Raw genomic sequence first — 16,180 nt, 5'->3', positions numbered from 1 at the left:
GGCTTCCTCAGCATCGATATTACTAATAAAATATGATCGGCGGAGCCGGATGCTAATCAGAATGCAAGTAGATAAAGAATATTTGAAATACAACTCTTTTAGAAATTAATTTAATTTTACCAAAGCTTACTGCTATATGGATGTTTTCAATTTTATACGCCATTTTATGGGTGTGTAGGGACATACTAATTGCAATAAATAAAAAAGCGAAGTTAACATGAATATAAGATGAGGCATAAGGATAGAAGAGAGAGGTGATAGCCGAAGATAGCATCCACATCGCATTAAGCCCTAGAGGGCGTGAAACACACATTCATGGTAGGGGGCAGTTCTCGTCTCACTGAAGCCTGCCGTTTACCTGGAAGATCCAGTACCCGAATAATGACCTAGTCTGGGTGAAGATGATTACCCAGACCCTCTATTCATTAGCTGGACGCGCTACCCCCTGGGCAATGCTTCATTAATAAAATACTTCTTTTATAAAATAATATGAGTGTCGAAAATGGAATGCACAGACACAAAACATACCCACCCACACACAGACACACACACGCACATACAAAAAAAAAATATATATATATATATATATATATATATAATATAAATATATATATATATATATATTTACATATACATATGTGTGTATATATATATGCATACATACATATGCATATATATGTGTATTTATATATATGTGTGTGTGCGTATATATACATATATATATATATACATATATATATACATATATATACATATATATATACATATATATATATATATATATATATATATATATATATTTATATATATATATATATATATATATATATATATATATGTGGGTCGCGGTAGTCCAGTGGGTAGAGCGTTGGACTGCTGACCGAAGGGTCAAGGGTTCGATTCCCGGGCAAGGCACTCTGGGCACCTGCAGCTCTACCCAAGCTAGAGTGATTTTTCGGGTACCAGGTCTTCCTGGGAAACCATAACCGGCACAGGGAAAGGAACTGGCCCCCCTACCCTGATGTCTAAATTTTCACACGCCGTATTGGGCTTAGTACTGGATGATCTCTACCATCACCTACTAAACCGACCTTCGGGTTGATTACTGGGTTTATGGTCTGTATATATGGCCTTCTCTTAGATCGAAGATCCAAAAGGCCAAAAGCTTTAGCTTTCTTAAATGCGAATGTCCTTCTGCGTGTTCTATTTATATTTTGGGATCTATTGTGCCGTCCAGGTGCTATATATATATATATATATATATATATATATATATATATATATATATATATATATATATATATATATATATATATATATATATATTATTTATAAAGGGTACGCCCTTAATTGAGTTCACTAATTTTTGGTGCACACACGCACGTACGAGTTTAGTCGAAGTCTCAAAAATTTTATCATCAATGAAAATGAAAATAACCCACTAACATTTCGGTGGTCCCAGCCACCTTTATCAGGGAGCACAGGGATTCACGGGTATATACTATAAGTATACATACATATTTGTGGGTGCGCGGGACTAAATGCATGTTTTATTAAATAAAATTGACTACCAGTAAAAATATATATGGTTACGTCTTCCTTGTTATAAGTTTATTTTCTCAAATCTCAAAGAAGATGGCAGAAAATAAGCACTGGGAGGAATAATATTATACGGCTGTATTATCCACTACAGCCGCAAAAGAATAGGTCAGCGTTTCTCTAAATCAAATTTCAATCTTAGAGCATTTTCGTAGTGGTGGCTGAATTTTATGTGAAAAGATAACTGGTAAGATGCTTGAGAGCAAGCGGTCAAGTTTAAATGGATTTTACGCCTGACGTTTACAAGCTCACTATTTAGTTTTTCGCTACTATTTAGAACGTAGCATGTGGAAGCATTTGTTGTTGACGCGATCTTGAAAATTGCCAACTGATCTCTCAGGACAAGATTGGTTAACCGTCAGCCTTTACGCATGAAGGGCCTTTTAAGGGACATGCACGACCATAACTGGTGTATTATGCTCCCACAGTTTTACGCAGGTTCAACCCATCAATTGTCACCATAGTTTTGCTACAGTTTGTTCCAACCTTAAGCGACCTTAAATAAAATACGTACAATTTAGTATGCTGAGCACATGCCTACTTGCGAATTAAGGAGCCAGAAGAACTATTTTGCCGTTAGAAATCTGAGAGGTGAAATTAGAGAATCGCGGGTATCACCCAGGGAGGATGAAGGCACGCTCAGAACAAAGAAACAATCCACTCTGTTTAGCCCTCGTCGCTTTCTAATGCAGATTTGGGTTAATTTCTCACGAATTCACAGGGAAATATTATAAACGCAAAAAAACTACATTCTTTCAGTGACGAAGGTTAGAAATAAAATACGACAAGAGACAGAGGAAATGGTTTGTTACCCTCTTCATGGACTTGAAATAGCCCACGTGCGCTGTGAATGCGTGACATAAAGATATCCGCTTTGAGATGAAATTGATGAATCCACATATTTTTGTCATATGATAACATGTTTACTTTAACAGATGTTAAATGTTCATATTTTCTGTAGTCTGAAATGGGATTTAAGCATATGCTCCTTACCTTATGTCAACACCTTAACTTATGTCAAGTTAGATCTTTAAGAAAAGTATAACTATACCAACACACGTCATACCAACAATATAACGCGTCTAAAACAGCTCATAATTCAAACGTATGCAGGAGAAATTTTTTTCATCTATTATACATTTATCTATTCTAAAAATCCAGTTTTAATTTTTTAAGATTTACTTAGGATTGGGCTAAAGTACACAAGCATTTTTAAATTTTGGGAGAGGTATATTTTTTGGGTAAAAAGAGCCAGTGGAACATCATGCGTGAATATCGACTCCGTCTTCCAATTGGACCGAGAATAAAACAGGCGTAATCCTTATTTATCGTGACTTTGCGTTTTCTCAGAAATACGTAATGAAACTTAAAATATCCTCTAAATGAACACGGGAGAATTTATGGTTTAACTAACAGAACACTTCGGCATTGGCAATTACGGAGGAGTAACTAAACATCCTAATTTTCGTTAAATATCCTCATTTTCATGAAGTTTTTTACAATTTGCAAAGAAATTGCATGAAAATAGAATGACGCATTCATTTCGCATTCTTGAAAGGATGTTCACAGCTATGGCGCCTGTATCAGTTGTAAACATAAGAATATTATATGATTCCAAATTAAGACGTGAAGTGCAATTTGAAAAAGACTCTCCGTAAATAAAACCCTTAAAAAAAAATTTTAAAAAATTCTGATCAAAAACCAGCTCGAGAAGTCCAACTCACACCTTTGAAAATGACGTCTCCTTGTTCAAGTCACTGAACATTTGAAAAGTCAATATCGTTCTTGTTACCATATCAGAAATAATGAAAATACTTAGTAATTGACTTGAGCCATTATAGCTTTCAAATCAATTGAGTTTACAGCTGAAACATATCACTATAATAAGAAATATTTCTGAAACTCTTGGCAATCCAAAGTTAATTTTGATATTCCTCTTAAGAAAGGCTGTTCTTGAAAATCAGACGTATATACTTAAGGTGGCAAAAACTAGAGTCACATTTCCTACGTACACACATATATGTGTGCATATATGCATATATATATATATATATATATAACGATTGTACGGAAAAACTCATACGAGCGGCACAATAATTGGCTGACACAACATAACACAAATAGAAAAGAATAGACACATATAAAAGAACACTTACACGGTAAATTGTTCGAGCTTTCGGCCCTCTCAGGGGCCTTCTTCAAGAGAGACTGCTCTCTTGAAGAAGCTCTGCAGTCTCTCTTGAAGAAGGCCCCTGAGAGGGCCGAAAGCTCGAACAATTTACCGTGTAAGTGTTCTTTTATATGTGTCTATTCTTTTCTATTTGTGTTATGTTGTGTCAGCCAATTATATATATATATATACACAGTATGTATGTATATACATATATATATATTTATTTATTTATTTATATATATTTATATGCCATGAATACTATTATCGCTCTATACATGTGTATGTTAATTTAATCAGCAAATTAGAACCATATTATAATACGAGGATTCCTTATGCACAGTCTATTTCACATGCTTACGCGATGGTGTGATTTGTATATTTTTCATCGTTGCTGATCAAGGAGAAAACTCTTCAGGATATTTATGCTTAGTTAAGCAAAATTCCGTGATCAAGTAACTCAATATTTTCTCATACAATTAATTGAATTTTGTAAAGACAAAGAATATTTAGAATAACATTTAATTCCATTTGAACGTAAGAAATGAAGCCCCTTCTCTCCACAGCTGGCATTTGATATTTTATGGCCAAAAGTGTCTTTTCTACAGTGGAATTATTTGGAGAGTTTATTCTTCAGTTCCATACACTTTCACCTTGCATTTAATAACGGTCAAAAATAACTCACTCTCTCAAGCAATGCTTTAATAAACGTGATTTTTAAATTTTGGTGTTAAACATGGCTCTGTGCACAGTTCTCATACCCTAAAGTGAGATTCAATCCTAATACAACCGGTCGCTCAAAATATTTCTGCGGCCACTTATCCAGTGATGAATGAATGATTTACTTATCCAAATTCATTCATCGAACACCTATAAGGGTCCGTGGCAGAGCCACTAAAGTGTCACCAGCAAAGAGGAAAGTCTTACGAGAGGTCGATTTAGTAGACCCTTTCTTAGGGAAAGGGTACATAACTTAACAATGTTCCCCTAAAGCAATGCCATTCATTAAAGAAGAGGACAAAAAACGCTACATATTCTAAAAAACTACGCGTCCTATATAATATGCTTCACATTGAGAGCTAATTTCGTTGATCTCTAATTGATTTCACGATTGACAAGGTGAACTCGGAGTTCATAATGCTGGTTAGGTATTTGAGACATGATTAATACTGGAAAACTCATAGGCAAGACTCACTTTTAATGAATTTACAATTTAGCACAGAATTTCCGATTTGTAACTATCTCATACCCTGTCCAACAGATAGCTGTTCCTGCAAACTTAATGCACAGAAGATACAACTCCTGGTAGATCCATAAGCCGCCTCAGTAGTAACGTCATTTTTTCCCCGATGAACAAAAGCACTAAATCCTTAATTGTCACCAAAGCCTCTCTGTCCGAGGATTAAACACCACCACCAGAAAAGTACCGCGTAAAATTACGGATAAATTAGCAGTTCGGGGAGAGCAACCCCTGGCTGCTCACTCACCAGGAACGGGAACTGTTAACTCTCCTGACCGACTGATCCTCCGGGCGTTCGAGTGTGGGCAATATATCCGCAGGAATCGGGTGAGAGGGCGTGCGTGCGTGCGTTAAGGAGAACTCAGTGACCCAGAGAACCAATCCGCGCGGTCGGCGATGAGGTGAGAGACTGAGCGCGTCTGCAGCGAGGGCAAGGCAGATGAAACAGCAGAGAGCCGTCGCTGAAGAAAGGGAAAGGCGTCCCTGTCTTCTCGGGAGGGGGAGCTCTCTTCTTCCCAGCCGCGTCCCCCCCCCAAATCCCTCTCCTCTCCTACACCGACTTAAAATCGCGTGGGAGGAGAGGAGGGCGTGAGGAACGGGAGAGGCATGAGTTTTGACGGGAGGGGAAAGTCGGAAAAGGAGTCGAAGGCGAGAATAATTGCAGAATTAGGTTTGAAATTCGAATATCTAAAAATATGATGTGACCAAAAATAAAAAAAGCAGACGTTTTCTGGACCAATTCCTGAAGAGCACGCACAAACACACACATACACATGCATACATATTTTACATTTACATATATATATATATATATATATATATATATATATATATATATGTTTGTATGTATAATATATATATTATTATTATTATTAGGTAATCTACGGGTTAAGGCAGGTTTTTGGATGGACACAGCTACTAAATAAAACATCTTGTGACTCCTAACAAAACACAAAATCCAGCATCCTACTCTATATCAGGTCCCTCTTCAGCTCTGAGTACTGTCTTCCTCTCTTCATCCCGTCCAACATCCCTATTCTGTTCCTTCCCTTTCCTCGTTTGCCTAACATTCTCCCCTCAATTACAGTCTTCAACATCCCACTGCCGGCCAATACCCCCTTCATCCACCTTTCCTGCCTCCATAGGATTTCTCCCAACAAACCCCTCTCTTCGCCCTCCATACCAAGTACTTCCTCATTTGTTTTATTCTCGGTCCATTTCACCTTCTCCATTCTTCTCCACACCCACAATTCAAAAGCCGCCAGTCTACGTCTATCCTCCTGCTTCAATGACCACGTTTCCGCGCCGTACATAGCTACGCTCCATATCAAAGTTTTTACGAGTCTTTTCTTAATATCCTTGCTCAACGTCCCTCTCATCAACTCTATATATATATATATATATATATATATATATATATATATATATATATATATATATATATATATATATATATATCAGTTCTTCCTTTCCGCACAGGAAGGTGGTCTTGCCACCGAAAATTTCGAAATACGGGTGAGAGTATCCATGTTTTTTATATTTTTGCTGGCTAATGCCATTTCTCTCCTTTGTTACACACACACATATATCAATATATATAACAAACTTTGACAACAACAAACAATATAAGAACACATAAAAATATCACTCACACGTTATTTCTTGTTCATTTCGACGGAATTCAACTCCGTCTTCATCGGAAGAAATAGAAGTAATGAGTTGAATTCCGTCGAAATGATCAAGAAATAACGTGTGAGTGATCTTTTTATGTGTTCTTATATTGTTTGTTGCTGTCAAAGTTTGTTATTCAACACTTCCGTGTTACTTCGACGAAATCATCTCTTTATATATAGATGATTTCGCTGGTTAAAATAGAAATATATATGTGTGTGTGTGTGTTTGTGCGCGCGTGCGCGCGCGTGCGTGTGCGTGCGTGTGCGTGCGTGTGCGTGCGTGTGCGTATAACGCACGTATTCACAATTTTTGAAAAATAATGTTGAATTACAGCATTGAGATTTGAAAAAAATTATATGTGTCAGCTAAGGTGCAATGGCAATTCTACCATTTAGAAGCTGTAGAATGTACTTACATTTTGCTGTTTTTGAGGAAAGCATAGAGCGGTTTTCATTTGGACGATGAACTAAATCGTCTTTTTTTAGGAATTTCTCTTTTCATTGGTGGGTGACATTTGCCCTCATGCGACCTACCTGGATATTAGCGACAGACCTTCGCCACATGAAATAAAATATAATATTTAATAAGGTTCAGTCATTGGAATAGTTTTCGTGTAGAATAATGTTGAATGGAAAAAAGGTGAGGTAAGGGACCATAAAATGTTGAAGGAAGGGTGTAGGCGAAGGCTAAATGACAGGGCTGGTGAAAGACATTAATACAATGAGGCAAGAAGAAGTCATTTGTTTAGCTGGCATATATGGGAGAATGGAGAATAGGCGTACACCAAAACATCAAATTCCTGCAATTTTTTTTGCCAAACTTAGATGAACATTGGATGTCACGAGAAACACGATCCAAATTCCATCGTATCAAATGGTATAGTAATTTATTTTTGTTCTCCGAGTGTGGCTGGTGGCTAGAGTGCCACCGGTCTCCCAAAGGCGTATTTTGGCTTGCCGTAAGGTTTTCAGACCTCGAACCAGATGAGTTCACACTGTACTCTTACAAATGTGGAGAACTGAACCCGGGACTTTCAAATCATCAGGCGGGCTTGTAGCCATCCACTTTGAATCCACTATTCTAGCCTAAAGTCATTTTTTTCACAAGAGGAATCCCGTTGAATTATAAGAGTTCACCTTGAAGAGGCAAGGCTTTGCAATCATTTTAGTCTTTAGTGATTAAGATACGATAGCCCTCAGAAACATTTCCTACTTCGTGGAATGAAGTTCTCTCTCATTTATTACTAAAATTTGTCATAATTCAACATAATTGGGCGAATGCTTTTAAATACTTGAAACTTTCAAATAGAAACAAGTAATAGTAATATGTTGTGGTTTCTAAGCTTTCTCATACCAGATAATTTTGGAAAAATATATTAACAGAGAATTATCGAAAATTGAAGTTGGACAAAGATTTTTAATGAAGACCGATATTCACATTTGTCAACACGTCAACGAAAATGAAAAAATAGCCTTTATTTAAAAATTCAGTTATTCATGCACGAGGGTGGTCTGAAAAGTTTCCGACCTAACAAAGATCAAACACACATTTTCTGAAATTTTCTGAGGTCTTAAAAGTTTCTAACCTCAGAAAATTTCAGAGAAAATGTGTTGTATCTTTGTTAGGTCGGAAACTTTTCAGACCACCCTCGTATATTTCTATAGTTTTGAAAGCTTACGGCTAGTCAATGCCTCCAGAAATTGTCAAACTCAGGAGCAAGATAATGATATGAAAATAGGAAAGTTTAAGCCCTGTGTTACTGCGAAATAAATGGGCCCAAGTTTTTGTACAGGGAGAAGCAGAATGGACTCCGTAGTTTTAAAAATTCACAAAAGTGCGTGCAGGTAATTTATTGGAGTAAAAGTAGTAGAATTAGCTGGGAAAAACAACGCCATTTTTAATAGTTATCATGCAGTGGTCTGGTAAGCATCGAAGCTTTGACGTAGAAACGTTCTTTAAAAACAATGATAGTGTGGTGGCGGCGCAGAGGGCTTTTCGTTGGCGGTTTGGCTTGACTCGTCATGACAGGGTTCCTGATGCTAAAGCCATTACGAAATGGATTAATAGTGTACGGGCGACAGGATCTGCACTTCCTAGAAAACCAGCTGGGCGACCTTAAGGTGTGTGGACACCTGAAAACATAGAGGCAGTGAGAGCGTCCATTACTCTATCTAGCTCTATCGCACTCTACGCGGAAATATGCTGCTGCTCTTCAACAGAACGGCTTATACAGCCCGTCGTTCACGCCAAATCCTGCAAGAACAATTTCCCGGCCGACTGAACTCCTTACGAGAGGATGTTCTATGGCCTCCCTGCTCCCCGGATTTGAGCTCATGCGATTTTTTTCTTTGGGTATATCTCATAGCTGAGGTTTACAAAGTTCGACAAAGGACCTTGGAAGCCCTTAATGAGGCAATTACAGATGTCATCGCTGGCACAACGCAATGCTCGTATACGCTGAGAAAAGTTTTCGAAAACGTTTTTGAACGACTCAATATGTGCATCGCTCACCAAGGTTGTCACCTGGATGAAATAATTTTTAAAACCCAATGAAAATAAAATGACATTAAATTTAGTTTTCAGAAATAATTTTTTCAATTATCTTTTTTGGTTTTTTTTACAATATACCCGTCAAATCAGGGAGTCCATTCTGTCTCACCCTGTATAAGCAAGGCATAAAAACGTCAGTTGCATTTCCTCTTGGTACACCCTGTGCATGCAATTGACCTAATTCTACTTTTATGCATAAAAAATTGGTAAGAGATGTGTAATTTTTTTGACAGCCGGAAGGGGTGTTTATAGACTTGAACACGTACAATCAGGAACAATTTCCATTCCCAAAGTTCAAGAAAGTACGTGCAATAAAACTTTTATTTCCGGTTGTAAATTCTGGCGTGTTGCAGGGAAGGTTTGCCCAAATAGATAGAGCTAACCCGGGCCGCCCACGTCGACCGACGGAGAAAAGTGGTCCACATAAGAATGCGTGCGAACTCTCCGCCGGCCGGCCGTCGGCGGGCCACCTCCTGTGACACGCAATTCCGTCCTGTCTGTAGCCATGCCGTGTAGCGGGCGACTCGCGGAATTAGCCGTCCAGCGGGACCATCGGAAAGCTCCGCTTGATAATATTCTTCCTCTTCCTCGGCATGTGTACACAGCGCGAGATTTTGGGGGAGTTAAACGAAAGGAGGAACATGGGGCAAAAATGGAAAGAGCATCGCGGTCAAGGACTCCCATGCGGTCGGGAGCTTCGCAACGGCATTCTCAGCTCGGCCTTCACGGATTTCACGGCTTTCAGAGTTGGAGACGATGTTTTACTTGAAGAGGATCTTCCTCTCTCCAAAGTTAGCAGTTAAGGGCTCTTTTCCTCTTCATTGACTCGATCCCTCCTCCCGAGCCGGATTCCCATGGATAGAACACGGCCAACTCAAAAATAAAAAGGTTTTGCAAGGCGGAATTTTTATTTCAAGGAGGACAGCATTGCGCCCATGACTCCTTCGTTTGTAATCTAATGGGCATTCCCATGCTTCCTCCCACCTCCCCCAGTTTCAGGACGAACGATGAACAATGTGTTTGGCAATCGAGTCAAAGGTTGAGCTATATCTGTTTTCATCAGCATCGAACTATGCCGCTTAACAGCGGTGAGGGTATAATTCAGTTACCATACGTTCGTTAACTACTGAACACACAGCAGTTCCTACAGTTACTATATTTCTTCAGCGCTGTGCAGTTTGCGTGTGATAGAAATTCTGTTAGGACCTAGAGTAATTGAATATATATTATTTTGGTGGGGAAACTTTTCCAGGAAATAAATTCGCAAACACGACCCGTATCTAGTAACCCCCAAAATAATTCATGCATTTTCCTGTGCTTCATTTTTATAAGAATGCTTGAAAGCGATTTTTTACTTTCGGCAAAACTCGGGATAATCGAGCTGAAGATCCATAGTTTTGTAAATTATTCATTAAGCAAAAATTAACCAATATGAAAATTCGAAAAATCGTAGCGGAACTGCGAATCCGCATGAGAGTTAAGAAAAAGGAAATATAGTATATAGAATACTTTAGAAATAAGATCAGCAAATGCACTAATGCAATATTAATGAAAAATCGGTGTGATCAATCGGAATTTTGTGGGCTGGAAAATAACTTTTTATTTTATACATTAATTACTTTCAAAATAAGAAGAATAATGTTCCACTAATGAATAACTGATTGTAGGACTTTTCCACTTGATAACATTTATTTTACGATCGGGTTTCGATGCATTACATCAACGTAAAATAAATTTTATGAAGTGGAAAAGTGCTACGATCAGTCATTTATTATGTTCATCACGCCTGAAGCTACTCAATGTTCCACTAATTAATACTTTTACTCTGAATTACTCTTAATATCTGAGTTCATGAAGAGGAATTCAAATTTTAGATTCATAAATCTTTAAATTTCTATATTTTCTTACTAGATTGTAAAATGTGATAGTTAAAAAAGCCTAGATAAAATAGCAAAATCAAAATACTCGAAGCAATGAAACTGTGGCGTTTCAGAATAGTGATGACCGTTTCAAGGACGCAGTGAATAAAGAACATAGAAATAGAAAATTGAAAAAGGAAAGAATGCCGTTGAATAAACTGTTGAGAGGAAAATCAATCTCAGAGATATCATATGAAACTTAAGCATAGCAAAGATAATAACAGAAAAGCAAATGGTGCCATGGAACAGCTCTAGGGCAAGATTGGACTGGATTATGGACATGGGATGCGATTGGTGGATCTTTGGATCAAACGAGCTTGAAGAAGGCCTCTGAGAGGGCCGAAAGCTCGAACAATTTACCGTGTGAGTGTTCTTTTAAATGTTGCTATACTTTTCTATTTGTGTTATATAGTGTAAGCCCATTTGTAGTTTAAAATGAAATGCAGGAATCCGTTAAGCATAACACGAAAGAGTGCAGTCACGCAGCATACAATGAAAGTGAAAACTATACCATATACCACCACTCAAGACAAATTAGGATAAGAATGCGAAGAGTATATTTGTGTGAAATTTTATTTCATGCGCTTTCACCAAATGAACTATAGATGCTTTTCATCTTATCAGTTTTTCATATTTTACAATCGGTCAAAATGTGAAAATAATACATTTAAAATAAATGCATACGAACCATGGCGATGGGAAAGGAAAGTTGAGGAAATTGAGTCGAGCACTTTTTCGGGGTAGCGGTGAAGGGAGATGCCTTCATAAAGATTCATTTGATTTAGCTTTCGTTAACCGATAAGAGCTTCCGTTACGAAATAAATTTTACAAAGGGTTATTAAATCTGATCGATGCGAACGAAAATTGCCCCGAGGGCAGAAGACCGTTTAGCCAGTGAGGACAAACTGATCCTAAAACGGTCCCGCCAGATAAGCGATCGTAAAATTCGGATGAATGATGCTCTCGATTCCCATCATCCTCCCGCTCTTTTTTGGATCTGATTTATTGCCACGACGTCAATTCTCCAAGGAAAGGGGAGATTGATCGACTACGTAAGGCAATCGTTTTTAAAACGAAAGGTTAAATGTCGATGTATTTCTATAAGAACGTAAGCCAAAAAATCCCACGCATTGCAGAGTCTCATCCTGGTTGCTTCACAAACCAGGTTGAGATTAAATCAGATTTTCAACGAATGTCATAGGCTCCACTTTTTAAATATTAGTTCCGAAGCTTCACTCATAAAATATACCTAAAAAACAATTCCATTTGCAATATTGATTACAAGGATGCAAAATATTCTGATAGCTCCAGTTATATAATGCCACCACATAGCACGCACGTAGCATAATATAATGAAACCCATGGAACGAGAATACCTATTAAATGACATGAGAAGGCACTGTTAAAGTACGTTTAATTAACAATAAGCAATAATGAATTAATTTAATTGGCATATATATTTGATAACTACTGTGGAAATTGTATTCTTATATCTTTAATTTATAGGGATATTGTTGTTGAAAGAAGTAAAATTAACAAATATTTTCGAAATTTTGAAATTAGCAATTATAACATTGTGTCAATAGATATATCACCATATCAAATATTTTCTTACGCATATTTTGTGATAGCACAAACCACACACGTTATAAAACGAAAATTAAAAGTTAAATTATGAGTTCATGCGTAAAGAAGTGTCATCATTCCCGTAAAGTATAAAATAGTTGCGGGAGATAACGGTTCTTTTTTTATGAACAGGAGTTTTAATGGAGATAGTATTCCTAGATTCCTTGGTTAAAATCCCTACGGCGTTTTCAAATGGAATTGATCAAATCAGGCCTTTTGAATACTATATTCTGAACACCGGATTTCTCTCTGGGTCAAAGGATACACGGCAACGCACCTAGTTGGTGAATCCTCTTATTTTAGGTATAGATGCGACACAAGATACACCCACTCACACTTTCTAATTCGCTTCAGTTTCATTCAGGTCGACAATCATTACTATTGGGAGCTACAAAGTGATAATACATGCCACGTCAAGGTAAATGCCAGGATTTCTTCCCCGGGGCATCTTTACTCATGAATTATTTGATTTTTTTTACGAAGACGATTCGATGAAAATAAATGCTCAACGCACGCGATTAAAATCGAACTGTTCCGAGTGAGCCTAATCACATCAAATCCTACAGCGGGTCTTATCGCACCGCCGTCGATTTTTCCTTTACATATATTATTAATAGGGCGCAGATTCAGCCTTTTTAACTTCTTTATCGCCACCTATTGATCCCAGGTGATTTTCATAATCTTCACAAAATTGGAAATTTACACAGCTATTGGAACGTGATTGAGAGATGGAAAGGGCATTAAGAGAAATGAAATTATATGAAGGCCGTGTAGTGGACAGCATTCCCGCGGAATTACTTAAGGGCTTAGAAAAAGCAGGAGGAAGATTTTTGATGAGCTACTCTTAGCATTTGTGTGGGAGGAATTTGACCGGAAGACTTCATTGGATCAGTGTAAATTCCCATTACAAAAGGGAAGGGTAGTCATATGTGAGGACTAGAGAAAAATAAGTCTGATTTTCCATACAGGAAAAGTGGAAGTTAGAGTTATCAATAATAGGAAGGAGAGGAGGGCACATGATTTCTTAGGGGATGATCAGTTTGGGTTCAGGAAAGGGAGAGGTACGCGTGATGCCGTAGCAGTAATGAGGTTACTAATCAAAAGAAAAATCGAGTACAATAAGGATGCATTTATTTGATTAGTAGCTTTCGAGATGGTGTTTGATGGAGTAAATTTGGTAGAATTAATTAATGTATTACAGAAGATATGAGTAGATTGTAGGGCTCGGGGACTAATCTACAACCTGAACATGCTTCAAATTGCTCAGGTGCAAGTGGTGGATGGAGAGTCCAGATGGTCAGAGTTAGGAAGAGGGGTGAGATGTGGGTGTCCATTATCACCCTTGCTTTTCAACGCATATGGGGAGAATATGATAAGAGGTATGGGAAGAACTGGAAAATTCCCATCACCTTCAAACTATTTGTTTTTTCACCTGAACTGTAAAAAACACGACATACATCGGCGCACACGATATTTTGATTAAGTATGTGCCAATCCATTTTGTTCCACAGTCTTGTGCACCCAGATATATGTCACATTCTCGAGTTCACCGTCAAATAAACAACAATCAGCGGCCCACCAGACGCGAATTTGACATTTAACACGCTAATTACTCACTGTAATACTAACAACACTGCGGCTGAACAAAGTGGACAATTATGCACGTAAGTTGAGCACTCTTAATCAGAGAGCGCTGAATACTCCCATGCCCTTTAAGCCCACCTCTCTGCGTCGGTGACACATTACAATTACATCCCTGTCATTCTCTTAAGAAATGTTTGTTTACAGCCTTTTCAACTTACTTTCGTCACACATTACTGCAAAGAAATATTGAATGTGAGACAAAGGATGACATTAATTAAAATCCGATGGTGTTTGTCTTCACTTAATTCCCTTTTTGAAGATAGTGCACAGGATATGGATATACGAGTATGTAGATGGATGGATATGGATATCGATTATGTACCACTCCATTAGCATTTTCAATTCTTCGCCAAAAACCATCGCATTTCTCACCGGACTATCACGTGCTTGTTAAGCTATGAACATTGATGACAATTGCTGAATATGTACCTTACGAGTATATGATTTTACTGCAATCTCTTGAAAAATGAATAGCTTTACTAATGATTTTCACTAAGGGAAAAATGGCACACGACTTCCCCATTTACTATTTCGGGGAAAACGACGGTAAGATCCATTCAAGTAGATGAAAAGGTGATGACCTAATTAAAAACAGAGCGCACGGTCTGAGTAGCTTTTGATCTATAATATACACAATATAACTCATTCCTATGGTTAAATTAGAACTATTCAACTCACGAAGAAATCAGATTTGGTAACAACTACCCCAAAAAGAAAATCCAAAACTCGTAGAAAAATGGTAGAGTCGTCATTAAAAATCTGGAAAAAAATAAATATGAATTATAGTCACTAAGCTGCCTCACCTTTGCGATAAAAATTACGTATGTATGCATATAATGCTATAGTGAAGGAATGAAATGCTAGCTTGCAATGTCACACCTTCGGGTAATTTATTTTTCTGTTGCTTGCCGGTCAATGGCAACGTCACATGACGATTTTTCCCTCTACTTGCAATGCATAAAACAATATGGACAAAAACTGTGAGAAAGGCTTCGAGTCTATTCGAAACCTGAGCATTTGTCTAATTGGGAATCACGCAATACACGACGGTCCCTTGCAGCATTATTTTAGACGTGTCTGGGTACAGTCTTCCATCCTGGCTATTGAGGAGACCAGGGCATTGAAGGAGACATCCCAGCCGCATTTAAGCACGTGCGTAAAAGCAAACCACAAATCTACAGAAATAAACCATTTTCAATCTAAATCGGTAATTTCAAGTTCCAGTTACTTTAAACGATTGTTTCAAGGATTGCAGATCTTGTAAATTAAAGCATGTCACTATTTTCATTGTTAAACACAAAATATTTGTTCATCTGCTTTATAGGAAATCACGTTATACCTTCTAAAGTACGTATATATAGGCGTTAACAATAAAATATATAATATCAGTAGCGATTCAAAAGGACAATAACGGTTCGTGTGTTTCCGGCTGTGCTTTCAATAGCATGAGGATTGATGTGCAATCAGAAACGTAGGCCCGAAGTTATTAGAAAATCCACCGTTTTCACAAGGGATAAAGGACTTCTTGTGGGTATAATGATACCACAAAGCAACGCCGATTATAAGAATCACATGATTTTCAGTCTCACTTCAATGAATAAAATTCTTACTACTTCTCAATGGCAAAATGGAGGTGCATGAGATCCGAAATATTATGTATGTTTGTGTAACACCTAGAAAAAGAGAGCGTTTCATCAGCGGATGAGGGAGGATTAGAGGGCGGAAGTATTTGATTAGGGTGAGAAGCCCTACCCCGCC

General features: G+C 37.7%; 1 protein-coding gene across 3 annotated transcripts in view; it reads right to left on the bottom strand.

Moving 5' to 3' along the window:
- LOC139691461 (serine-rich adhesin for platelets-like) overlaps positions 1-16,180 on the bottom strand; it is a 155,468-nt gene that overhangs the window by 103,503 nt on the left and 35,785 nt on the right. Inside the window, exon 1 of one of the 3 annotated variants that reach the window (XM_071589282.1) lies at positions 5,257-5,458. The exons of the other annotated variants lie outside the window; for them this stretch is intronic. The gene's annotated coding sequence lies outside the window, so the exon portion shown is untranslated. Of the gene's footprint in view, positions 1-5,256; positions 5,459-16,180 lie in introns of those variants that run through there. 3 annotated transcript variants of the gene reach the window in all.

The sequence above is a fragment of the Hetaerina americana genome, unplaced genomic scaffold, assembly GCF_022747635.1.
Source record: "Hetaerina americana unplaced genomic scaffold, ioHetAmer1.1.p SCAF_36, whole genome shotgun sequence".
Classification (NCBI taxonomy): domain Eukaryota; kingdom Metazoa; phylum Arthropoda; class Insecta; order Odonata; family Calopterygidae; genus Hetaerina; species Hetaerina americana.
Note: the sequence above shows the minus strand (reverse complement) of the source record. Positions and strands in the feature narration are given on the sequence as shown.